Source organism: Odocoileus virginianus, chromosome 25 (genome assembly GCF_023699985.2).
Source record: "Odocoileus virginianus isolate 20LAN1187 ecotype Illinois chromosome 25, Ovbor_1.2, whole genome shotgun sequence".
NCBI lineage: Eukaryota > Metazoa > Chordata > Mammalia > Artiodactyla > Cervidae > Odocoileus > Odocoileus virginianus.
In genome coordinates this window covers 11,674,341-11,700,814 of record NC_069698.1, presented here as the reverse complement: position 1 = coordinate 11,700,814, position 26,474 = coordinate 11,674,341, and the positions used below count along the sequence as shown (strand labels likewise).

The 26,474-nt window shown below is 41.6% G+C and overlaps 1 protein-coding gene and 1 long non-coding RNA gene across 3 annotated transcripts in view; one reads left to right on the top strand and one right to left on the bottom strand.

Annotated features, from left to right (window-relative positions):
• CMSS1 (cms1 ribosomal small subunit homolog) overlaps window positions 1–26,474 on the top strand; it is a 373,974-nt gene that overhangs the window by 158,389 nt on the left and 189,111 nt on the right. The window lies entirely within an intron of this gene.
• LOC139031047 (uncharacterized) lies at window positions 12,293–16,236 on the bottom strand. The gene is made up of 2 exons (XR_011483465.1): window positions 15,558–16,236; window positions 12,293–12,504 (listed from the first exon to the last, which is right to left on the bottom strand). It is a non-coding gene; the product is annotated as an uncharacterized lncRNA (long non-coding RNA).

Here is a 26,474-nt window from a genome sequence, read left to right as displayed (position 1 = left end):
AACTCCACATTTCATACCTAATCCACAGGCATTACTGTATGGAGGAGACCACTCTCCTGTTGGCATTCAGGGATTCGCTCTGAATGTGTCTCACTAGAAGTTACGGTTGCCCACAACCTCAGTTGACCTCCCTGCCTCCTGCCACTTTCAAAGAGGGCTTAGCCTGCTTAGGGAGGGAAGGAGAATTAGGGTGACAGTAGGGCTTCCCTGGTGGCTCAGAGGTTAAAGCATCTGCCTGCAATGCAGGAGACCTGGGTTCCATCCCTGGGTCGGGAAGATCCCCTGGAGAAGGAAATGGCAACCTACTCCAGTATTCTTGCCTAGAGAATCCCGTGTACAGAAGAGCTTGGTGGACCATAGTCCTCGGGGTTGCAAAGAGTCGGACACGACTGAGTGACTTAACTTTCACTTTCAAACCAGAGAAAGTTTGAAATACCCTTAATTCTAAGGCTACAGGATTCCCAGGCCAGGCCGTGCTGGTAACCATGAATGTATAGCTGTCCCAGTTTTCTAGCATGCATGATTTCTTTGTTAAACTGATTGATTTCATGTTGAATATGTGCAGACAAGTGTTCTTGGGGACAGAAGGGATGAAAATAAGTAAAAGAGAGGTTGAAGTGATGATGCATCGAGCCTGTGCTGGATAGGAAAAGAAGTGAAAGTAGGTGTGGGCTGGTGCGTAAGGATCTAGTGGAGGGACTGGGGTCTCTGGGTCCAGAAAGAAGTGAGGCAGGAGCAATTGCGTGAAAGGACTGGAGAAATAGTGACAAATGTTCCGTGAACAGGATGTTTAAAATGTTTAAAATTTTTTTCAGAAGAGGACTCTTGGCACTCATCCTTGACTTGGTCAGTGTTATCTGAACATATACCAGTCTGTTAATAACTTAATTAAAGTATGTCTTAATGTCATATGACCTATTTAACATAGGTCAGGTCAGAGCTCCCAGGTACAGCCAAGGTGAAGCTGATCTTTTAAGTTCATGTGACTTTGTAATCTTGGAGCACATGTTTGAATATTTGAACATGCTGTTTATTCTGTTGCATGACAAAATAAAATGAGAGGTCATAGACTAGTCTGTGATGTAAATTTTACTCTATAGATTTATATGCCCAGTGGAAAGTGCCATTGAGGTATTATAAGCCATGATAATTCTCAGGCCTCGAAACTCATTATAGTTCAGTTAGATTTTATATTTACTCCTTGCTGTTTATCTTTATTAATGATCTTAGCTCTAGCTGACTACGGCTTCCTTAAGATCAGAGGCAACATCTGTGTCTCCTCTAAGTTTCCCCCTACCATACCTAGCCCAGTACAAGGTTTATGGTGCTCACCGTCACAGGGATCTAGGCCAATCAGCTTATGTTACAGCTGAAGCAGTTGAGGTCCTGACATTTAAAGTGATCTGCTAAGGCATCAGGGCTCAGCAGTGAGGAAGCCTGAGCCACAGCCCAAGTTTTATTCCCACCTCAGCTCTTCACACCCTATCATGCTGACACAGCTAATGAGTCAAGTTCTTGCAGTGACCTGGGTTTGTGCCAAGCACCCATAGGAAGCCGATGTTCACTAAGCTGGTGCTTCCCAGCGTTTATTTCCCAATTTGGCTCACAGAGGAAATGGTGATGTTTATTTAGGACATTAGGGTAAACAATGAAGGCTTTTGGAGGGCAGCTGAAGCAAGGAGCCCCTAAGGACGCTCACTGGCCCAGGCACTGCCAAGCAAATCCAGGGATCAGATCTTCATACACTTCTCTCTCATCCACTGAGTTTCCAGCAACAGTTGGAAACTGCTTCCCTAAATTTACATTACATCACTCGGACCCAACTTTTCTGGTAAAAGCCTTGAAAGATTACATTGGTTCCAGAGACTATGTTTTCTGAAGAAATTTATCTTTGACTGTACTGGGTCTTCATTGTTGCACACCGGCTTCTTCCCTAGTTGCAGTGAGTGGTGGCTGCTCCGTGGTTGCGGGCTTCTCACTGTGGTGGTGAAAAAATATAAATCCTACTGTCCACCGTGAGATTAAGGGTGTAAGCTTAAATTGTGAAACAACAAATACATGGGTCAGTTATTTTTCTTTTGAGGCTAAGCAGTTCATGACCTGCTTTCTTGTGTTCTTCATCTAGGGGGGCACTATATAATTTTTTTAGTCTGAGAAGAAAGGTTAGAACTCATTTTTTGCAGGCTGCTGCATTTATCTGTGTTGCTCAGTCAGGTACGTGGCACATGCTTTGTCCAGCATCGTGTGTGTTCTGTGGATGTAGGACCTTGTTCTCTGAAGGTCGTGACTGATTTTCCAGACCTTTAGAACTGAGATAAATAATAAATTTGTAGCTCTGAATTCGTCTCAGGTACTTTTCTGGATACTTTTGTATTTTAACAGATAAATGGCTATTTATAGGGATATCTCTCCACGATATCTCTTAAGACAGCTAAATAAAACGTTCACAGTTTACAGGATATGTGAGTCCTTAGAGAAATTGTTTCTTATCTCAGAAGTAGATTGAGAGGGCACCTAAGCCAACTGCAGAGGCTGGGCTTAGGAACTTGAAAGGGGCTGGGAGTTAAAGGGGTCAGACTCTGGGCAAATCTGCTGGAGCGAAGTAGGTTCCCCCACCAGTGGCCCTTCCTTTCTGCCTGCTCCATCACACCTTGACTGAAAATCTGCTGGTATTAAGAATACTGACTCACTTTAAACCTTGAAAATGCCACTTAAATATGCTGGCATCTTGAATCAGACTGTAAATAGAGAAGGAAGGGCATTGAAGAGCAGTAATAATAAGAGCCCCATTTGCCAAATGTTTATAAAGTTAATGGGACTTCCCTGATAGCTCAGACGGTTAAGTGTCTACCCACAATGCAGGAGACCAGGGTTTGATCCCTGGGTCGGGAAGATCCCCTGGAGAAAGAAATGACAGCCCACTCCAGTATTCTTGCCTGGAAAATCCCATGGATGGAAGAGTGTGGTAGGCTACAGTCCTTGGGGTCGCAAAGAATCAGACATGATTGAGCAACTTCACCTTCATCTATAAAGTTACTAGTGATCAGCAAATGCAGTCTGTTATTCAGCACCAGGATGTGAAGTCTCTCTTCCCGTCGAGGGTGGTGCACATTATTGAAGGTCATTGGAGGCAGAGAAGAGGGTGGAGAGAGTGCCGCAGTGAACCTGGAATAGCTGTTTCTTATCTTGGTCTGGGGTAGGATGGGAAGAGGACAGCAGGGAGTGAAGCAAGGCACAGCATTTTGGTAAACATGGATCTGGATCACTGCCCCTGCCCCCTGGCATGCCAAGGGTGTGAGTCCAGTGGTATGTTGCAGCTGGTCCTTACTGACTCACAACTATTCAGTTTTTAAGAACTATGTAAGCTTTGTTAAGCGCAGTCATTATTAAAAATTAAATAATTTTAACGTCAAATAAATGGGCAAATTCTTGAAAACAGGGCTAAGAAATGCTCAAACTCGTCACTTATTAATAATTACTACACTGTGCTCTCAAGGTTATTTATGCCTCTTCTCTTCCCAGCTCTGTATTCAGTGATGTCATGTTGATAGCTTGAAATCAGCCATCATGGGAATATTTGCACCATGGAAATCAACAAATGTAGCAAATCAACTTTTTCCCAGAGAGCCAGTTGTTAACCATTTACCATCACACCAGTGGATGTTATGACCATGTGCCAACAAGTAGGAAGGAGGGATGTGGTGTTTATCCCAATGAGACCAAGTGTGTTGTCTCTAGGTTACATATCTTCATCTTAGACGGTGCTGCCTACTTGGGTTGAGGTGAAAAAAGACAATATGCTATGCTCAGGCACTAAGTCATGTCTGACTCTTTGTGACCCCTTGGACTGTAGCCTGCTAGGCTTCTCCGTCCCTGGGATTCTCCAGGCAAGGATACTGGAGTGGGTCACCATTTCCTTCTCCAAAAAAGACAAAATGGAGGCATAATGACTTTCAGATTCCCTCCTCTCTGTTTCCGTTGTGTACAAAAATGCCTAATGGCAATTAAAGCTACCATCTCGGTGAACAGTAATAGTTCACATTTCTATTTATCTTTGTATCCCCAGTGTAAAGTATACAATGGGCCCTTAATAATTTATAAGGAAATGATATGTGTGCCCTTCTCCCAGAATCTAAACATACCATTTATCAGCTATAGCACTTTAACACTTTAATTTCTGCAGCTCTTCTTAACTATAAGAAACAAGTAATCAGCTTTTTTGTTGTTTTTTGTTGTTGTTTATTACCAAGAAAAGTGTTGTTCCTCTCATCTTCTTTACTTTTTCCACTTTCTGTTCTTTTTCCTTCTCAGCCTAAGGCCTACATCCTTCCAGACAGCAGTGACTTTTTTGACTTTGTAAAGTTTTGAGAGCATAGATCTAGATATAATTCAGTCTAGCAGATTTCTACTTCTCCATAAAGTATTTTTATGGATTGCTATTGTACAGGGCCCATCAAAATAGTTCAGAGACTTGGTCAGAATTGTCCTAATAAATGTAGTGTGTCAGATTTGAAAAGCTGTTTGGAGAGTGGGATCACTGTTACTTTATGCAGGCCACCTGCATGAGATGTAACTGAAGGATGAAGGCAGTGGAGCATGCCGCACTTGCACGACAGAGCAGTTTATTAGAACTGAATTAACTCGAGCTGGCAAAGCTCTGAGCTGCCTTGATTGGGAGCCCTGGATAAGAAGTTAAATGGAGTAAGCCTGACAGACCGTCTGTATCATACCAGATGCTACACAGGTGGGGGTTAGATGACTGTAGCTGACCATGGCATTCTCTTTTGGTTCCCTTTGGAGAAGGAAAATTGATAAGAAGGGAAGAGGAATAGGGCAAAAACAGTCAAAAGAAGCAGAGATAAAGTTCCTAGAGTCTCTTCACACCAGAAGGAACACTATTGAAAAGCTTGGATTAAGCCTGGCAATAAACATAAGCAGAGGACTCCTGGAGTATGTTCTTGGCTCTTACCACTACCTTTGACTCCGAGCAAGTCGACTGACTTATCCACCTGTAAAATAATATTCCCTCTGACATTAATACTTACCTCATGAGGTTATCTAGAGGAGAATGTTAGTAATAATATCTTGTATTTACGTCATTCCTTTCATGGAGAGCTCAAAGCAGTTTATGTATATTGAGAATGAAGCTTCTTGTGAGAAATAAATGCAAGTATTCATTTTTTTGGAAATGAACTTAAGTCATAAGAGTCTGAATTTAATGTATTGCAGGAGGACATATGGTACATAGTGATCCAGTGACCAAATGAGTTTTTATTCCATAAGAGTTACATCTTTCCTCCTTTTTTTTGTGAATTGAGAAAATACAAGAGTCTATACATGAATGGGAGATTCTATATATGCTATCTGGAGAAGGCAATGGCAACCCACTCCAGTATTCTTGCCCAGAGAATCCCTTGGATGGAGGAGCCTGGTAGGCTGCAGTCCATGGGATAGCGAAGAGTCGGACACAACTGAGCGACTTCACTTTCACTTTACACTTTCATGCATTGGAGAAGGAAATGCCCACAGGGGAGCCTGGTGGGCTGCCGTCTGTGGGGTTGCACAGAGTTGGACACGACTGAAGCGACTTAGTAGCAGCAGCAGCAGCATATATGCCATCAGAGTGGTCTCTTGGGACTTATCCAGATCTTGAAGGACGATCAAAACACATTTGATAGCACTTTGGGACCTTGGTTGTGGCAGAAAGACACCTGGAAAATCTTAGCCCTGGAATACACAATGCCACTAGAGCGTTCCAGAGATAGAAAAGGATAATATGAGAATGTTTTCTCTGTTCATTTCAGCTCAGTTCAGCCATTGTTTCTTGAGTGTCCATTATATACATCATTTTGAGGAGTGTAGAAAACGAAAGAGGCTCAGCGTACTCAAGAAGGTTACCTGGCATTAACATGGATGGAGAATGAGATTTACAAGCTGATATGTGCAGCCATACTGGAGAGTTAGAAACGCATCACAGTATTTCAGGTGTTTGAAGAGGGGAAAGATTGCATTTAGCTTGAGTAATCCCAAGCATTTATCTCCTATGTACCATTTATCTCCTATGTAACATCTTATATGTTCTTTGGAGAGCCATCATTCTTGCCCTGAAGATCCAGTGGGGAACACATATGCAAATACATAGTTTTAGCACACCCTAGCCAATGCTGTGATGAAGGGCACTTAGCTCAGGTTGGGAATTTAGAGAAGGCTTCTGGAGAGCAAGACTTCTCTTAAAGTCTTAAAAATTGAAAACAATGCAAAACCAAAATTCCAGGCTGAAAGATTCAGAGGCCGCCAGTGTTTAGCCTTCTTTCAACAGAAAATGGCAGACCACAGAAAATCTGGTATCATTATGGCCTAAGGGTTAATTAGGGCTTCCCTGGTGGTTCAGACGGTAAAGAATCTGCCTGCAATGTGGGAGACCCGGGTTTGATCCCTGGGTCAAGAAGATCCTCTGGAGAAGGGAATGGCTACCCACTCCAGTATTCTTGCCTGGAGAATCCCATGGACAGAGGATCCTGGCTTACTACAGTCCGTTGGGTAGCAAAGAGTCAGACATGACTGAGTGACTAACACTTTCATTTTTCAAAGGTTAATTGGAAGTGGGAGTGAGAAACAGTGCTTAAGATAAAGGGCCTATCTTTTGCTCTTATTTACTACTAAATACTAGTATGAAGTGTGGGTCGTCAATAAATATTTTTTTACAGACCGAATGAAAAATATGTTGGGTTTAAGTCCCTGTGGGCTTTCCAAGTAAATAAATGTGACAGGCATTGGAAGAGACTCTGGACTAGAAATACAGATTTGGAAGTCACCGCTTATCAATGATATTTAAAATCAAGAGCTAATGAAATTATACAAGTAGAGTATGTAGAATGAGCAGAGTAAAATACCAATAGAGAAGCCTTGAAAAATGCATTCAAGGGCAAACAAAAGAAAAGGAACCAGACTTCCCTGGAGGATCAATGATAAAGAACCCACCTGCCAATGCAGGGGTCATGGGTTCGATCCCTGATCCAGGAAGATCCCACAGGCCATGGAGCAACTAATCCCATGTGCCACAACTATTGACCCTGTGCTCTAGAGCCCAGGAGCCACAAGCGCTGAGCCACATACCACACCTACTGAAGCCCGAGTGCCCTGGAGCCAGCACTCTGCAACAAGAGGAGCCCCCGCAGTGAGAAGCCGAGCACCACAGCTGGAGAGTAGCCACAGTTTGCTGCAACTTGAGAAATCCTGCAAAAGTTAAAAATAAATAAAATAAAAATTTTTTTAAAAAAAGAAGAAAAGGAACCTTTGAGGGAGAGTGGAAAGAAAAAGCCGAGAAAACAGACATTTGATCCTTGTCCATCAGGATGGCATTATGAAGTTCTTTGGTGGGCTCATGAGAAAAGTTTTTCAGCCCAATGGACAGGGCAGACGTTAGACTATAGTTTGTTGTAAGATAAATGGAAAGAGTCAGGAAATTGAGATAGTGAGTGCAGACCTCTCTTTCAGATCACTTGGAAGAAAAGAGAAGGAAGGGCATGGTTCTTGGGAGGGGCACCCAAGTTCAAGAAGGAGAGAAAATTTAATATGATGAAAGATTTATGTAGGCTTCTAGGCTTTAGGGAAAAAGCAAATAGGTTGAATATTTAGGGAAAAGGGGAGATGATTGATAGAACAAGATCCTCAAGAGAGATGAAAGGAGATTAGGGCCATGTGTGGAGAGCAGAGCCTTGAAGCAGAGTAAGGGATACATCATCTTCTCAACAGGAAGAGAGTTTAAGAATGGGTCCAGAGATATCTAGGAAGAGGCAGATGCTGACCTATGTGTACGTGTGTTTATGTGTATATGTGTAATTGTCTCCTTGAAGTAGAAGGTGATGTCATATGCTGAGAGGGATGTGGCTTTGGCTGGAGTCTTGGGCATAATGACAATTTTGATATGTTGCTAAGTAAAATAAAAGCAAGCTGAACAAGGATAAGTGAGAGACTGAGCAGAGATTGAGGGCTGCAAATTTATAGTGGCATCAGTCTGAAAGGTGATTTTATCCAACTGTGTTTAACAGCTGGGTCATGAAATATAGAAAGTATATTTTTTAATTGATCCTGTGTTGAGATTTTGTTAAACACGTGAAGTGAGGTCCAATGTAGTTGAAGCTTTTGGTGGGTGGTTCGGGTGATGAGCCAGGCTGTCCCAGTTGAGTAAAGCAGTGAGGCCAGGAGAGGGGTCAAGAAACTATGGTTCTCCAGGGACTGAAGAAAGGAGGTAGTTAAAGCCGAGGAGGACTGGAAGGATCAGAGATTGTCATTATCTCTGGATATGGGATGGCAAGTGAGCCCCACCTGATGATTTATTTCAGGTGACCTTGATGTGGGTGATGCTGGAGCTGAAGAAGGTAAGGAGTTGGATAGGTTTTCTAGATGAATACTGAAGTCATCCAGGATGTGATCTGACAAGGGACATGTTAAAGATTATAGCCAAGTGGCCTAGTCTTGTTTTAAAGGAACCAGGAGATTAGTAAGAGGACATCCTTGAGAAAAGACCACTGCATAATATAAATCTCAACAGCTCATTTAGAAGCATCTATGAGAAGAAATAATCACATTTTTGGGGTGTGTACTGTTCATTAGACATTATTTTAAATGTTTGGTTGAACCATATGCACTTGCTGAGATTTGGGCATTTTGATCTATAAAAATGGTAATTTTCATACAATAACCTTATGTGCTGTACTGTGCTTAGTCACTCAGTTGTGTCCGACTCTTTGTGACCCCATGGACTGTAGCCCACCAGGCTCCTCTGTCCATGGGATTCTCCGGGCAAGAATACTCCAGGGGATCGTCCCAACTCAGGGATTGAATCCAGGTCTCCTGCCTTGCAGGCAGATTGTTTACTGTCTGAGCCTCCAGGATAATTTCATACTGTTCAGCCTCATACTGTATATGTATTAGCTCATTCATTCTCACAGCCACCTTCTGAAGTAGATTACCAGTTAGCAATTAAACTCATTTAGCAGAACCACAGGAATAATAAGTAACTTGCCCAAGGTCATCTGATAAGTATTAATAGCAGTGGGGGGGATAACTGGAGAAGAGAAGTTGACAGAAGTTGAGCCCAGCCAAAGACCTTGGCAGTCTGGCTCCAGAGCTTGCAGTCTTATCTCTCAGTAGAGAATGCCCATCCTTCCCCCACTGCCCTTTAAACCTGAGCAGGGAGTGAGATATATGAGACTGAATTCCTCTCGAGTGTGTAATAAACTGAGATAAATGCCATAAAGCCACAGTCCTGAAGAACGAAATAGCAACCCACCCCAGTATTCTTGCCTCGAAAAATCCCATGGACAGAGGAGCCTGGTGGGCCACAGTCCATGGGGTCACAAAAGAATCGGACAGGACTTAGCGACTAAACAACAACCAAACAGTCCCCAACCTTTTGACGCCAGGGACCAGTTTCATGGAAGACAGATTTTCCCCAGCTGGGGGCGAGGGGTTGTTCAGGATGATTCAAGCACATTACGTTTATTATGCCGCTGCTGATCTTACAGGAGGCGGAGCTCAAGCAGTAATACGAATGATGAGGAGTGGCTGTCAGTAAAGGTGAAGCTTTGCTTGCTCAGTCACCACTCTGCAGCCAGGTTCCTAACAGGCCATGGACCAGTATGGATCCTTGGCCCAGGGGTTGGGGACCCCTGCCATAAAGACAAATGAGCATAGTCTAGTCCTTCACAGAATCTCATGCCAACATGCTCTGGGCTTCCCCACCCTTTCTACTGTGTTCTCCTTCACTCTCAGACTCAGTGGGAGAGTGCTCTCTCTCTCTCCTTAACTGAAACTAAAGTGTTCCTGGTTTTCTAGTAAACTCGAAGGGGTTTACTAGTTGACAGGGAGGAGAATTCCAAACATCTTATTTACCGGGTCATAGGAATTTGAGAAAGAGCAAAGAATTCATTCAGAAAATGACAAGGCATACTATATATAGGACAGCAGTCAGGATATTGGGAGAGGTAGAGTTTGTAAGACGAAGTGATAGAGGTTAAGCCAGAAGCAGGGGTGGGTTTTGAAAGACTTTTGCCAGTTTGAAGAACTGAAACGTTATTCTCCATGTTGTAACCAACCATCGGAAAGATTTTAAGCAGTGAAATACCATGAACAAATTATACAGGTGCTTCTTGAACAACGCCGTTTGAACTCCCTGAATCTACTTATTCATGGATTTTTTTTTTTTCCCAGCAGTAAATACTGTAGTACTGCATGATCTGCAGTTGGTTGAACCCACAGTCATAGAAATGTGGATGTGGAGTGAATACGAATATGGAGGGCTGTAAGTTAAACACAGATTTTTTACTATGGAGAGGGTTGGTTCCCCAAACCCCCACCTTGTCCAAGGGTCAGCTGTAGATAAATGTAAAAATGCAGCTTAAGGGGGCGGGGCGTGAAGGTAGGAAGCTGCTGCGGTTATCCTTGTGAAGGAATACCTGAGTGCTCAGCTGCTCAGTCTGCGACCCATGGGCTGGAGCCCGCCAGGCTCCTCTGTCTGGGATTTCCTAGGCAAGAATACTGGGGTACGATTGCCATTTCCTCCTCCTGGGATCTTTCCGACCCCAGGATCGAAACCCATGTCTCCTGTCTGTCGCATTTGCAGACAGATTCTTGACCACTGAGCCACCTGGGAAGCCCGTGTGTGAAGGAATAGGGCTTGGCAATGACCCTAGCTTTGTAACTAAAAAGGAGCGGTATATCCCCCCACGTATTTAACAGCAAGAAGGGGCAGATTTTGGTGCCTGAGAGAGTGTGGATTCCTGAAATCAGCAACTAAGGTCACCATGCAAGAAAAGTTGATTTAGAAGGCATCCTCTTTTTCTGTATGTTGAGTGCAAGATGTCTCTAGAATCCAAGTAGAAATACAGATCTGGGATTCAGGAGCCAGGTATCGTAGGAGATGCCAATGAAAATATGTTAGTGTTCCCTGGTATTTCTGAGATTCACTTCCAAAATTGCCACTACCTCCATCAGTATCTACCCTGTGGCCATTCCTTGATCTAAGTTAGTACCAGAATGTGGAGACAGGGACCTGAGTGGCCTGTCACTTTGGGCTAGGTGCCTTCCTCAGGGCCTCACCCTGTGGAATCATGCAAGGGTCCAGGGTAGGGTCTGGGACACCCAGTAAGCCTCCAGCTGCTGAGAGCAGCTGTCTCCCTACAACATCATTTCCATGAAAGGGGGGAAGAGCAGCGTCCTAGTGCCTCCTGAAAGAAAAATGTGCAAAAGGAAGCTTGTGAGTTCAGGTTTTATTCAGGTTCTTTCTGAGCACTGTGGCCTGAGAAACAGCCTCATGGGTGGCTCTGAGGAACTCCCCCAAAGAGATAGGGAAGGAAACAAGTAGTCAAACACACATCTCTGATAAAAGATTACTGCTAATCAGGAAAACCAGATATCTGAAGTTAATGATTTTAGTACTTTTCTGTGTGTGTGGGAAGATGCAAGAATCTTGGGTCGCTGAAATTCCTCCTGAGATATGCATCTTAATTATCTAAGGGTTAGCGTGAAATACCTCAACCTGTGCCCCCCTCCCCCACCCCAACCTGAATTCCCTCAGGGAGCAGTGGGATGAGATTTAACCCTTCACATATTTGGATGATGAGCAACACTCTTTGTGTTTGTTTTTTTTTTTTTTTTACACTAGCATGAATGAATGAGTGAATAATCACATTGGAGTCACTGAATTTAAGGCATCCTAAAAAGCCACCTGTATACTATTTTGATGGGTCTGGTACAAGTTAATTGTGTAGACCTAGTTCCTGGCCCAGGTTTTGTAGCCTAGATGGAAACTGTGAATTAGGCATATAACTAGCATACCAACAAGAAATATAGTCAACAAATGGGTACAGTGGTAAAATACAGATAATGCAGTCTAACTGAGGAGTGAGTGAATCAGTGCTAATGTTATTAATGGGAAGGGGCCTGGTTCTGAGAGGAACAGAACGATATTGCCCAGACATATTAAGAATCAACGAATATACAAAGCATGGGGAAAGACGCCACTCAAACAAATCACTTCATGGGCTTAGTAAACATGGTAAGGAGCAGGAAGACAGCCAGTCTTAGATTTCCCTGAGGCTGAAATAAGCTTGGCCCAATGGAGTTCCCTAGTCCTGTTCATTTGCGGAGTTGACTTATATTCCAAGGATTTGCATGTGGAAGACTAATGCCATGGCGGGATTACCAGACTGTAAATTCATCAAGAAGCCTGATGATATCATAAACTGTGAGGAGCCAACGTCCTGCTGCAGCATCAGAAGCCTCCCAGTTTGATTTAGCACTGGTAATCCATTTTATTCCTCTCCGTTAGTTATTACCGTAATAACAGATGGGCAACACAGCCCCGTTTTCTGCCTCGAGTGCTGTCTGCTGCTGGGCACAGCTGCTCCCAGTCACTCTTTCCAGTGTAAATAGTGGTTCGTGTTTCCAGGGCTGTCGCGAGATGTTGCTGTACTTGTGAAATGAGCGCATGTCACCACCCTGTTGGGGAAGATTGAAGTTATGGGTGAAGCCAAGGAAATCCGTCAGAGAGCCAGAGCTGCACCCCCCTCCCTGAGAGGTATATTTTGCTCTGGAGGACTTTTAGGTTGACTTTATATTAATGTTAATGATGTGAATTTTCTTGAGGATGGGGCAAGCAAATTCTGTCGCTTGGATCTGTCTGATGTAGGCCTTTTACTTTGTAACTTACTCTTTCATCTTAGATGTAAACAAAGAACTCCTTTGTTGTGAGAAGATGTGTTACAGGACAGTAAACACTTCAGCAGAGAACATCTTTTGATCTTCACCCCTTTGGCAATCAAAGCTGAGAGCCAGAAATTGGCCAAAGAATTTGGGGCAGACACCACTAAAGGCTTCTCTTTTTATCTATTCACAAAATTGGGTGCAGAACTATAGTCATAGTGGATGAAATGATGATTGTTAAGAAAGTTGAAGGGCAAAAAGAGTCCACCTGAATGGTAAAGCTGATTTGGAGATCGGTATTAGAACTCAAAGAATTTCATGAGAATTTAGGAGCATTATGTACACATAGCATAAAGGAAAGAAATAAAAATGTTCTCTATCTCTCTTCCTGTGATCTCTTTAGGAGTTACTGGGTGTGTTAATAAATTCTCAATACTCATTTGAGAACTCCTTATTGAGATCAGTGGGTAGATACTCAAATTGTATTGCCAAGTCTTGGTAGACATCTGTTATCTGCCTTATTGTGTGGGACTTATCAACATCTCCCCTCATGCCTTATAGAATTCATACTCGCATCCTGTAGGTAACTCATAGATTGAAAAGCAAAATCCCACCATGGTAAACGGAGTAAAGAACACACTACACACATTATAAGAGATAAATGGACTTATACTTAAACCTCTTTTTCAGTACTCATCTTTCCCAGTTTGGGGAACAATGAGGAAAACAGAGATTGGGGATGCAGGTATCCTGTCACATGTTGGGTACCTCTTTTTCTAGGCCTAGTTTTGTGGTCCAGGGAGGCAGAGAGCAGGTTTGCTCAAAGTTTAGCTCTCCTTGACTGATAATGTGTAATTGTTAAGCAACTGTTAATTGCTTCCCTTCTCAAGGAAAGCTATGAGAGGGCTTCCCTCATAGTTTAGTCAGTAAAGAATCTGCCTGCAATGCAGGAGACCCTGGTTTGATTCCTGGCTTGGGAAGATCCCCTGGAGAAGGGAATGGTAACCCACTCCAGTATTCTTGCCTAGAGAATCCCATGGACAGAGGAGCCTGGCAGGCTACAGTCCATGGGGTTGCAAGAGTCGGACACAACTTAGCGACTAAACCACCACCACTTCAGGCAACTGTTAAGAGATCCTGCATAGTTTCTCATTTTATTTTATCCCTTAGTTTCTTGTAGTCTGCAGTTGTAATAGCTGGCTGAATTGCTATCTGAAAACGTACCATATTCCTCCCAAGCTCTAAGACCAAGCAGGTTCTGTGAATATTTTTTCAGAGACAGATTGAGGGACTGTGCTCCATCTTAATGTCCTTTTAATTTGAAAGTTAAACTCAATCCTTCTAGTTGCTTGTAGGTATTGGACAATTTGAATATTTCCATTGGATAATATGGAGAGGACAATTTATCATTGAAGTACTTGTCATTTTTATCTTAGCTGAATGGGGTGCCAGTATATACAGTTTGTGCTTTCAAACACAAGGTTGATTTATTATGGTATGAACCTGCAGTTTTTAGAGGGTTTCATTAAACTGAATTTTTTTGGTAACTTTAGTAAAGTCCTTTTTTTTTTAAACCTTGTTGACTTTAAAGTTATCACTGTCAGCTCAAACAAGTTAGAAACAAGAATAAAAATCCAAATTTAGAGTAAAGAGCCTATTATTTTATGACATATAATAAAAAATTCGTTCAGTTTTATTCAGCTAAAGATCAATTTAGCCCTCAGGAAGCAAGATGAAGTAATGAATGCATGAAGCAAACTTCAAGGAAATAGACAATCAATAGTTCAGTGTTCTCTTTCCCACCTCTGGGTATGGGCTCTGGTGCCTGCCACATCTGGGTGGATTCAGCACAACCACTTCCTTACTCTGTAAACATGAACGTGTTGTTGGACTTTTATGAATTTGCAAAACCAGAAAATGGTCCTCACCACTTTGTTAAGAGGAGTTCATGAGATAAGGACAATTGGTAATTATAACTAATAATATTGAATGTCTGCTAATGCTCCACAGACTGTGCTGGACATCTTAGCTGAAGGCAGTGAAGCCCCTTTCAAATAGCAGGCATTCACCTTCTACCTACTTCTGCTCTTTCCCTTCCCAAGTTTACCAGATTCCTCAGGCAAAAGGGATTGTGCTTTTTTCGTTCATATATTCTCCCATTCATTTGCACATGCTGTTTCAACAAATACATAATGAATTCCACCTAGTTCCAGAGAACTGTTCTAAGTGCTGGAGACACAACAGTGAGTGACTAAGAGAAACAAAGTCCCTGCTGTTGTACATGCCAGCACAGGAGACTGACAGTGGACAGGTAAATATATTTAAGATGTTATATGCCATGTAATAATAAGTGCTATGAAAAAAAAGAATAGAATAAGCAGATAGAAAGTGACTGCAATACCAGGAGACATGGAAGAGGAAGAAAGTTCTATTCTGGATAGTATAATCTAGGGAAAGAGACATTTCAGCAGTCTGAGTATCAGAGTCATTCCAAAAGTAACATTCTTATTCAGATGTGGAAATCAAATATGCAGTGAGTTGTAGAAAGAAAGGTTAGAAAAATCAAGAACATATATTAGTGTATATTTTCTTTGGGCTAGCATGCGAACAGTAATACTATAGTGTCTCTTATTAAATATGAAACACTTAGAAGGAAAACATAGTGAGGCTCTGTAAGTATGTGCTGTTTTTAGTCTACCTGAGGATAGTACAAAGATACTGTAACCTACATACACTACTCATCTCTGTTATAACTAAACAGCAATCACAAGAAACCATACATATAGAATACAGTTGAATGGTAATGTGGTAATATGAATTCCCTGGTGGCTCAGCAGTAAAGAACCCACCTGCCAATGCAGGAGACGTGGGTTCCATCCCTGGATTGGGAAGATCCCCTGGAGAAGGAAGTGGTAACCCACTCCATTATTCTTGTCTGAGAAATCTCATGGATAGAAGAGTCTGGCGGGCTACAGTCCACGGGGTCACAAAGAGTCTGATGCAATTTAGCAACTAAACAACAGCAACACTGTGGTATTGTCTATTTATTGGATATTTTAGGTAAATCATTAAGCCATGTCCAAAGCAAATATATAGACACAGGAAAAGTAACTCCTCATGAGAAGTGCAGCCAGATTACTAGTAGGACTCTTGTTGGATCTAAGCTGTGTGTGCACAGTCAATTGTGTCCAACTCTCTGTGACCCCATGGACTGTAGCCAGCCAGGTTCCTCTGTCCATGGGATTTTCCAGGCAAGAATACTGGAGTGGGTTACCATTCCCTTCTCCAGGATCTAAGCTAGACTCCAAGAAAAAGTCTTAGCCTAGTGATTTTCTTTCAGCACTTTAAAGATGTCACTTGATTGTCTTCTGGCTTGCATAGTTTGTGGCAAGAAAAGTTTGGTACAATTCTTTTGCTTGTTCCTCTCTATTCTTTTCTTTGTTGGCTGCCTTCAAAATTTCCTCTTTATTTTTAATTTTGGGGAATTTGAATATATGATTTTGTAGTTGTTATTTATCCTACTCAGGGTTCTCTGAGTTTCTTGGACCTGTGGTTTTATGTCTTTAATTCTATGCGTGGGGGGGGGCAGATTTTGACCATTTTCTTCTTCTCTCCTATTTTTTCCCACCCTCCCCCCATCTTTCTCATGAGCACCTGGTGGAGAGTGGGTTTGAATGCCCTGGTGATTGCAGCCCCCAAAAGTCCTATACTCTCAGTCTAACCTATACTTGTCCTTTAGCAATTTCTTAAATATTTAGCTGATTTCTTCTTAACTGTTTGTAGTGTGTGGTGTCTCTGTGCTGCCGCAAGTGAGCCAGTCTACAGTTTCCAAATTTCCTTGGAGGAGCCTGTTCCTTCTTGGATTTCAGACTACTTACCCTGTTTTCTGAACTTTCTGGACTCAAATAAAGTTATGTTTTTATGTTTTATTCTACTTTTTCTTCTTTTTATGGTGAATGTGACACTCCAGCTTTCTATATGCTGGGTGGAATTAGAATCCTAATCCAGTGATTTTTAAATTATTCTACAGATGTGCTTTAGGAGCTCCACAAACATGTAATTCAAATTTTATCTTATAAATATTTTAACTATCTAAAAATTGTAATAAAATAAATCACTAAAATGTCTTATATTCCAAAGTCGCATTGGAGAACTACCAACTTAAATAACTGTGTTGCTCTGTTAACTATTTTTTTCAGACCTTAAGAAGTCTCTTCTCACCACTTCACACTATCTTTGAACTTATAGTACCCATGGCATTGATTAGGAAGGGTATGACCTTGCATATCCAAATCCAGCCCTGTTCCTGTCTACACATGTAAAACTGCAAAGGCAGGGCTTACTATTGCAAGCAAGCATACACAGGGGTCAGTTAAATGCCAGGCAGCATCAGTGACACCTGTCTTCACTGTACACTGGTTAGTTACGCAGAAACAAGTGAGTGGCTAGCATGCTCCATCGTGACTCTATGTTATTAGCACATATTGTTCTTTTCTTGATTTATTACAATTAGTGTAAGAAGTTTTTAAATATTTCTCATAATTCTACTTGGAAAAAAGTTCCTTCTATTCCTTTGTCAAGCCCTTGAATCAATTTCATTGAAGACTTAAAAAAAAACCAACTACTTATCTGTGTAAATCAAGCTTTTCTTGACACGGTGCAACAAAAATGAAATATGAAAACAAGTAAGATGGAAATTGAGGATAACTGAAGTTTGTGACTATCATTTTACAAATTATAGATTTTTATGACAAAACATCCTCATTATGAACACAGTTAACTTTAGACTGCATCATACATTTTAATGTATGAGATAATTTTTTAAGTCAAAACTCCTTTTATCTATTTATTTATTGGGGTTCTGCATATTTGCTTTTCAGTAATTCCACTGCCATATATACCTGCCCCAAGAAATAAATTTAATTTTCACTGATTTAGTAGGAAGAATAATAATATTAGCAAACACTTAAATAGACCTTACAATGAGTCACCTACTTTTCTAAGCATTTTACACATGTATTATTAATTTAATCCTTATATCAACCCTATGCAGTAGGTACTATTATCATTCCTATTAATCAGATGAGGGAACAGATATATGGTATATGAGATAACACAGTCCCTGGGTCGGGAAGATCCCCTGGAGGAGAGCATGGCAGCCCACTCCAGTATTCTTGGAGAATCCCATGGATAAGGAAGGGGTCACAGAGTCGGACGTGACTGAAGAGACTTAGCACGGGCATGCAGTCAGTAAAGGGCAGACTCAGGGCTCACATTTAGGCAGACTGGTTCCAGAGTACGGATTTCAAACCGTGAACCATGGACCATGGACCAGCTGGTAATTAGAATGTTTAAGTGGGAATCTAAATTCATTGTGAAATTTTATTTCTTTTCCTATACAATAGAGGTCTCTGTGTATGTGTCTCTCAATGTCGCCTTTTCTTTTCTAGCTATACTTTCATTTTTCCACTTATAGATTAAGTGATAATTATGCTATTACGCTTCAGGATGCAATGAGACTTAATACAGTAAATATTTTTTAAAATGCTTTAGGAGTCGGAAAGTAAAGGCCAGACGACTGTAACATAATTATGGAAAGCAGGTTTGTTTTGGTCTATTTCTATTTTCTTTTCAGAGTAAATTTAGGATAGTGTATATATCAACAGAGTCTTATTCATTCCACTACCTCCACTTGCTACTGCAGACATTTTCATTCATTCTTCGTTGAACATATTCTCATTGAACACTTAGAGCGTGCCAGAGGCACTGAGCAGCGAGGTCTGGAAAATTAAGTAGCTTAAGATCTGTTCCCTTACTGGTAGGCATTCTTTGTCTTGGTGCTCACAGTTGAGGCATTGTGCGTGCTTATTAAGTGACAGTCAACAGTCTTTGCTGTAGAAGAAAATTCCCTAAGGGATGGTATTTAATTTTAATGGTTATAGTTTTGAGGTTGGGCTTTTTTAGATGGAAAAATAATATTTCTAGGGTGAAGAAATTAAGCAAAGTGCCTTTTTTTTTTTTCCTTTAAGTAAAGTAGCATTTCAGGAAAGCCAAGTCATTGAGAATGAAATTAAACTGTGGTTGACTGGGGCTTGAAAGGACTTTAAAATTGTTCATGCTTTGAAATATGCCCATCAGTTTTATTTTTGGTAAACATGATATAATGGACAGGAGAGGAAGCCACATTGAATCTGCTGCTCTCAGGTATTTCTCTATAGCTCTAGACATCTTCATTCTGAATGAATGGTGGTTTATCCTTCATAGAAAACATCACAAAGTAGTCAAAAATGGACACTTTCATAGAAAGCTATTGAAATCTCCATATCTTAGGAGACTGGATTTACAAGCTTTAGTTCATAAGGGTTAGATGGTAATAATAAAAATAAAGATATACTTAGAGAAATCATATTTCTTTCAAAAGATTAACTCTTACTGTTTGGCACATGTAGCATAAATTGAAGATATTCTACACATTTTTAAGGAACTTCATTTATAATCTGACAGTTTCTTTCTGTTGTAGAGCATGCCTGTTTGTTGGCTAACATTTTCCATAGGAAAGTTTTGCTGAAATTTTCTCTCAAAATAATGATTTAAAAAAGCCTAGCTACACTGTGAAACTTTGTTAAATGAATGAAAAAAAAAATGAGTGTTTTTATGGTAGTGTGATTTGTTACTGTAGAGCATTTCAGAATTTTTTGTGCTTAATACTAAACCCTGGGTTAGTTTTAGACAAAAGCAGTGTATACAGCATCTGTTATTTCTGGTAGGCTTCTCCTAAAAGTCATTTCTGATTAAATGTTTGGATTATAGGCACTAATGAAGGTAATCCTAATGAGTTTTCATATGGGATAGGGACCAACAGAAGTTGCCATGATAACAATGATCTGAATCCAGGGAAGCCAGAGATTGGACCTCTTGTCAGTCAGTTCAGTCGCTCCGTCGTGTCTGACTCTTTGTGACCCCATGGACTTCAGCACACCAAGCTTCCCTGTCCGTCACTAACTCCCAGAGCCTACCCTAACTCATGTCCATCGCATCGGTGATGCCATCCAACCATCTCATCCTCTGTCGTCCCCTTCTCCTCCCACCTTCAATCTTTCCCAGCATCAGGGTCTTTTCCAATGAGTTGGTTCTTCGCATCAGGTGGCCAAAGTATTGGAGTTTCAGCTTCAGCATCAGTCCTTCCAATGAATATTCAGGACTGATTTCCTTTAGGATGGACTGATTGGATCTCCTTGCAGTCCAAGGGACTCTCAAGAGTCTTCTCCAACACCACAGTTCAGAAGCATCAATTCTTCGGTGCTCAGCTTTCTTTATAGCCCAGCTCTCACATCCATGCATGACTCCTGGGAAAACCATAGCTTTGACTAGATAGACCTTTTTGGTAAAGTAATGTCTGCTTTTTAATACGCTGTCCAGGTTAGTCATAGCTTTTCTTCCAAGGAGCAGGCGTCTTTTAATTTCATGGCTGCAGTCACCATCTGCAGTGATTTTGGAACCCCCCAAAAAATAAAGTCTGCCACTGTTTCCAGTGTTTCCCCGTCTGTTTGCCTTGAAGTGATGGAACCAGATGCCATGATCTTAGTTTTCTGAATGTTAAGTTTTAAGTCAACTTTTTCACTCTCCTCTTTCACTTTCATTAAGAGGCTCTTTAGTTCTTCTTCACTTTCTTCCATAAGGGTGGTGTCATCTGACCTCTAGAGTTGAGAGTAAATGTTTACCAAAAGCTCCACACCATCCAGTGCGTGCATGCATGCTAAGTCACGTCAGTCATGTCCAACTCTTTGCAACTGTCATCTGACCTCTAGAGTTGAGAGTAAATGTTTACCAGAAGCTCCACACCAACCAGTGCGTGCATGCGTGCTAAGTCACGTCAGTCGTGTCCAACTCTCTGCAACGCTATGGATTGTAGCCCGCCAGTCTCCTCTGTCCATAGGATTCTCCAGGCAAGAGTACTGGAGTGGATTACCATGCCCTCCTCCAGGGGATCTTCCTGAGCCAGGGATCAAGCCCATGTCTCTTATGTTTTCTGCATTGGCATGCAGGTTCTTTACCACTAGTGCCACCTAGGAAGTCCCACACCAACCAGTGCCAATCAACAAATGTCAAGAGAGCTAGTTAAATGTTGAAATTTGTTGCTATTTCTTGTTTTCTGGATGGAGATAACAGGCACACTTGCATGAATTGCACACAGTTTCATTATAAGGAGCATCTAACTAGGTGAGCAGGAAGGCAGCACAGCATGGAAAGAAAGTATGCCACACAGTGCAGCTGACCATCTCAGAGACGATGGGAAGCCAGGGAAGAGATTTAAATTAAAAAATAGCATTAATGGGTTCACATTTTAGAGGTCATTCTAGCATCTAAGTGGAGGACAGCTCAGGAGGGTAGAGAGACCCAGGGCAGGAAAAGCAAATTAAAACTATATTCCAGTGGTTCAGCATGATATGATGAGAGCCGGTAGGCAACAGCAGCGAAGTCAGAGAGGAGGTGGATGGGTTGAATATGAGAGATGCTACGCAAGATAGTGTGTGCATGCTCAGTCGCTTCAGACATGTCCAATTCTTTGTGGCCCTATGGACTGTAGCCCTCCAGGTTTCTCTGCCCGTGGGATTTTCCAAGCAAGAATACTGGAGTGGGTTGCCATGCCCTCCTCCAAGGGGATCTTCCTGACCCAGGGATCAAACCCAGGTCTCCTGTGTCTCCTGCATTGTAGGCAAATTCTTTACCACTGAGCCACAGAGGAAGCCCAAGGAAATTAGTAAATATACCCAAAATAATTTGTTTCCATGGGGTTTTGACTTTAAAAGGAATAAAATTCTTTTTTGGTATTTCCATGAAATACATTTCAACAACAGAAGTAGTTGATTTTAGCATAGAGGCTACAAAATGTATATCACAAATAGTATATTTTAACCAAGTTTATTTAACTTCCAAATTTTTTCAGAAAAATTATAGAATGGAATCTTTTGAATGGAGCATGAAATTTCTGAGATCAGAACTGTTGGATGGATTCCTTTATGAAGCAGTTTGCTTATTTTGTTTGATGGCCTAATGCTAGCCAGTCATACAATAGAATGTACATGTAGATGGAATGAGAGGAATCCATTGCCATTGCTGGAAAGCCAGTTCAAAGCACATAGTGTCCGTATATACCCATCAACCTGAAAGAAGCAATGGCAAGGAAAATAGGAACAGGCCAGAGTTCCCATGCACAGACTATTATATCAGCTGGTCCTTTTTAAGATTATTACTCCACTTTGAAGCCCCTCACAACTCCACCTATAGCCATCCTTTACATTAAATATGAAACAGACATTTCAAAAGCAGATATTTTTAAGCCCTACCTCTGGAAAATATTAGAAATAAATTCTTAATAGCAAAGCATTTAGAATTTGTATACTCAGAATAGAATATAAATATGAACTGTTCCTTTCAATGATTCCCTCTGCCAACCAAATTCATCAGAATGGAAAGATTCTAATAAGATGCTATATCATGTTCATTTTCCTAATAGGATAATTTCTTCATGGGAACTAAAGTTTACGGTGATGAGCCAGCATTAGAGTCTAGATGTTCATAAGTAGAAATGGTTTATTTTTCTTTCCCTGTTTGGGGGGTTTTGTTTTGCTTTTTTAGTTCAGTCTCATAAGAAACAGGAGGAAATTCTTTCTTCATGAAAATTCCACTTGAAGGTGGTAATGTTTTTAAAAGAGAAAGGTTAAGTCTGTCATTGTGTGAGTGTTGGAACATCACCTATGTACATCAATATGAAACTCATTAATTAAAATATGGTTAGCTTTTTATTCTTGCAACTAACATTTTTGGGACAATGATAATATCCATAGCACTTGACTAGTGCTCTGGAGATATAAAAATGAATGGGACATGGTTCCTGCCAGCTCTGAAAGGGCACAGTTTATTTGGGATACAGGTTCACAAATAACAGTGACACGGAGTTGAGTTTGTCTCGGGGCTCAGGGATGTTGTCAGGCTCAGCAGCCCCCTCCACCTCCGGTTCAGCTTCCCTGAGGTGGCCTCCTTCTCAGGGCACCCCAGCACCTTTAGGCTTCCTCCCTCCTTCCCCCAGCTCAGCTGCAGGAGAGAATTGTCTCCTAACAAAGTTCCATTCAAGGGGCTTCCCTGGTGGCTCAGATGATAAAGAATCTGCCTGCAGTGCAGGAGACCTGAGTTTGATCCCTGGGTCAGGAAGATCCCCTGGAGAAGGGCATAGCAACCCACTCCAGTATTCTTGCCTGGAGAATGCCATGGACAGAGGAGCCTGGTGGGCTACAGTCCATGGGATCGCAAGGAGTCGGACACGACCAAGCGACTAAAACACACACAATGCCTGAAAAAAAGAAATATAGAGTACTATAAAGAGTGAGATACTAAACTCGTTTGTGGCTGAGGGAAACCAGACCATTATCTTGGTGAACCTGACATTGAAGTTGAACCTGAAGGGATGGGAAGGAAGTATTAACGCGGCAATGGAGTGAAGGGGAATCTGAGCCAAGATTATGTAGAAGTTGGAACGCAGAGAATATGTCTTAGAAGTGATGAGAGCCTATTTCAGATGAAGCAATAAGGATAATAAAGTGAGACTTAACAGTACCTTATAGATGTCTTTGGAAGTCTTTGGAGTTTATTGGACACTCAGACCAAGTTTAACTAAAAGGTTAAGAGAGTCTAGGAACTAGTCAAATTGCTTGGGTTTGAGACCTGGGTCTACTAAATATTAGCTGTGTGACTCTGGACAAGTTACTTAACCTCTCTGTGTTTCAGCTTGCTCATCTATGATAAGAAATAAAATTCTTACATCAGATGTTTTAAAATTCAGAATTTTTCAGAAAGATTATATTCTATAGTGATTAGAGGTGTTAGATAACTTCCCCAACAAAGTCTCAGGCAGTGCCTCAGAACCAATGCATTTGTGTTTTCACAGCAGGCAATGTGGGAATTTACAAGTGGAATAAAAATGATACATGGCCTTATATGCATTCAATTCAGGTTTTATCCAAATGAGTTTGCTACAAACTAAGGGAAAACTCCTGGATTTCAGGGCTTTTTAGATCTCAAAATTAGGGATAAAGGATTAGAGTCCCGTAGCAGTACCGTCTCAGGAGGCTATTGTCAGATCAAATGGAGCGGTGTATTTGAAGGGCTCACACCCTGCCTGGCACTTAAGTGTTCACTGTTGCTCTTTGTGCACTCCTCGTTACAAGTGGCATGAGAGTAAATGACGTTTCCAAAGTCTCTAGCCAGGCTGGAGTCAGGTAGTTAGTTGAAAGCGTGTGACACTGGTGAAGTGCCTACTGTGTTTGCCGGCCAGTTGCAATCCTTCCAACCAAATTACACGTCATGAGCCTGGGAGAACAGTGAGAACACAGAGACAGTGGGCCTGGTGGGAGACAGGAGGGTGAAGGAGGAAGTGAAAAGGACCCCAAGTTTGGGAAACAAATGACGGTGCGGGTTTGCGTGGGTACACTGTCAGAGCTTGTCCCGTGCATTGCTCCGGTGACCCTCACAAGCATCTTATGCTGGGGTGTGTTGCTTGTAGTTTTTTGGCACCCGACCTTGCCCTTTCACACCTCCTTACATTTAGCCATGTTACCTCTGCTGCCCCAGTCTTTACTCTGCCCCCAGCCTCCTGGCCTACTCCTGCTTAATCACTCGGGGCAAAGCTTGGATGTTAACCTCTTCAGTGAAGGCTTCCTTAAATGATTTAGGAAGAGACCCCTTTCTTCCTCCATCCAGGCTTCTGTCACAGCAGGTTGCCTTTGTTCCTCATCTGTGTGTTCGAACAGTCTTCCCATTCCCATTAGTATTTCCAGCATCCTCAACAATACACAACTGACATTTAATACAGATTTAATCACTGTGTGAATCTCCACTTTCCAAGTGGAAAAGTCAGAGACTTTCAAAAACATTGTGCAGTCTGGTTGGAATTGGGGTTTAAACCAGGTATGCCTGTTTGTAAAGTCCATTTTATTTTCTCATCTTCACCTAATGGATGAAAAAAATGTGTATAGATATTCACTCACACATGTGCATGTGTGAATACTAGTGAAGGTAAACGGTAGAGTCTTATAAAGCCAAGTATTTTTTTTTCCATTTATTTTTATTAGTTGGAGGCTAATTACTTTACATCATTGCAGTGGTTTTTGTCATACATTGAAATGAATCAGCCATGGATTTACACAAGTATGTTTTTTTGTATTGTACTTTCCTGCAGTACAATATGCCCTTTTAGTCATTTGTAAATATAAGTAGAAGTTTATGCTTTGCAACAGTTGTTTCTTTTCTTCTTCTTCTTCTACTTCCTCTTCCTCGCCTTCCCCTCCTCCTCCTCCTCCTCCTCCTCCTCCTCCTCCTTCTCCTTCTTCTTCTTTTTCTTGCCACTCCACATGACTTGCAGGATCTTAGTTATCCAGCCAGGGATCAAATCCCTGCAGTGGAAACATGGAGTCTTAACCACTGGACCACCAGGAAAGTCCCTGAAATAATTGTTGACTCCTAACCTGTCCTTTCACACCTCCTTATATTTTTGTAAATCTAATATAAGCATTAGTTTAAAACACTAAAACAATATAGAGAAATGGGAAGAAGTTAGTAAAAACCATGCAAGATCCACTACCCAGAAATAACCTCCTATTGCTGGTTTTAGAAAAGGCAGAAGAACCAGAGATCAAATTGCCAACATCCGCTGGATCATTGAAAAAGCAAGAGAGTTCCAGAAAAACATCTATTTCTGCTTTATTGACTATGCCAAAGTCTTTGACTATGTGGATCACAATAAATTGTGGAAAATTCTGAAAGAGATGGGAATACCAGACCACCTGACCTGCCTCTTGAGAAACCTGTATGCAGGTCAGAAAGCAACAGTTAGAACTGAACATGGAACAACAAACTGATTCCAAATAAGAAAAGGAGTACGTCAAGGCTGTATACTGTCACCCTGCTTATTTAACTTACATGCAGAGTACATCATGAGAAACACTGGGCTGGAAGAAGCCCAAGCTGGAATCAGGATTGCCGGGAGAAACATCAATAACCTCACATATGCAGATGACACCACCCTTATGGCAGAAAGTGAAGAAGAACTAAAGAACCTCTTGATGAAAGTGAAAGAGGAGCATGAAAAAGTTGGCTTAAAGCTCAACATTCAGAAAACTAAGATCATGGCATCTGGTCCCATCACTTCATGGCAAATAGACAGGGAAACAGTGGCTGACTTTATTTTTCTGGACTCCAAAATCACTGCAGATGATGATTGCAGCCATGAAATTAAAAGAGGCTTACTCCTTGGAAGGAAAGTTGTGACCAACCTAGACAGCATATTAAAAAGCAGAGACATTACTCTGTCAACAAAGGTCCGTCTAGTCAAGGCTATGGTTTTCCCAGTGGTCATGTGTGAATATGAGAGTTGGACTATAAAGAAAGCTGAGCACCGAAGAATTGATGCTTCTGAACTGTGGTGTTGGAGAAGACTCTTGAGAGTCCCTTGGACTGCAAGGAGATCCAACCAGTCCATCCTAAAAGAGATCAGGCCTGGGTGTTCATTGGAAGGACTGATTTTGAAGCTGAAACTCCAATAATTTGGCCACCTGATGCAAAGAGCTGACTCATTTGAAAAGACCCTGATGCTGGGAAAGATTGCAGGCAGGAGGAGAAGGGGATGACAGAGGATGAGATGGTTGGATGGCATCACAGACTCAATGGACACGGGTTTGAGTGGACTTCAGGAGTCGGTAATAGGGAGGCCT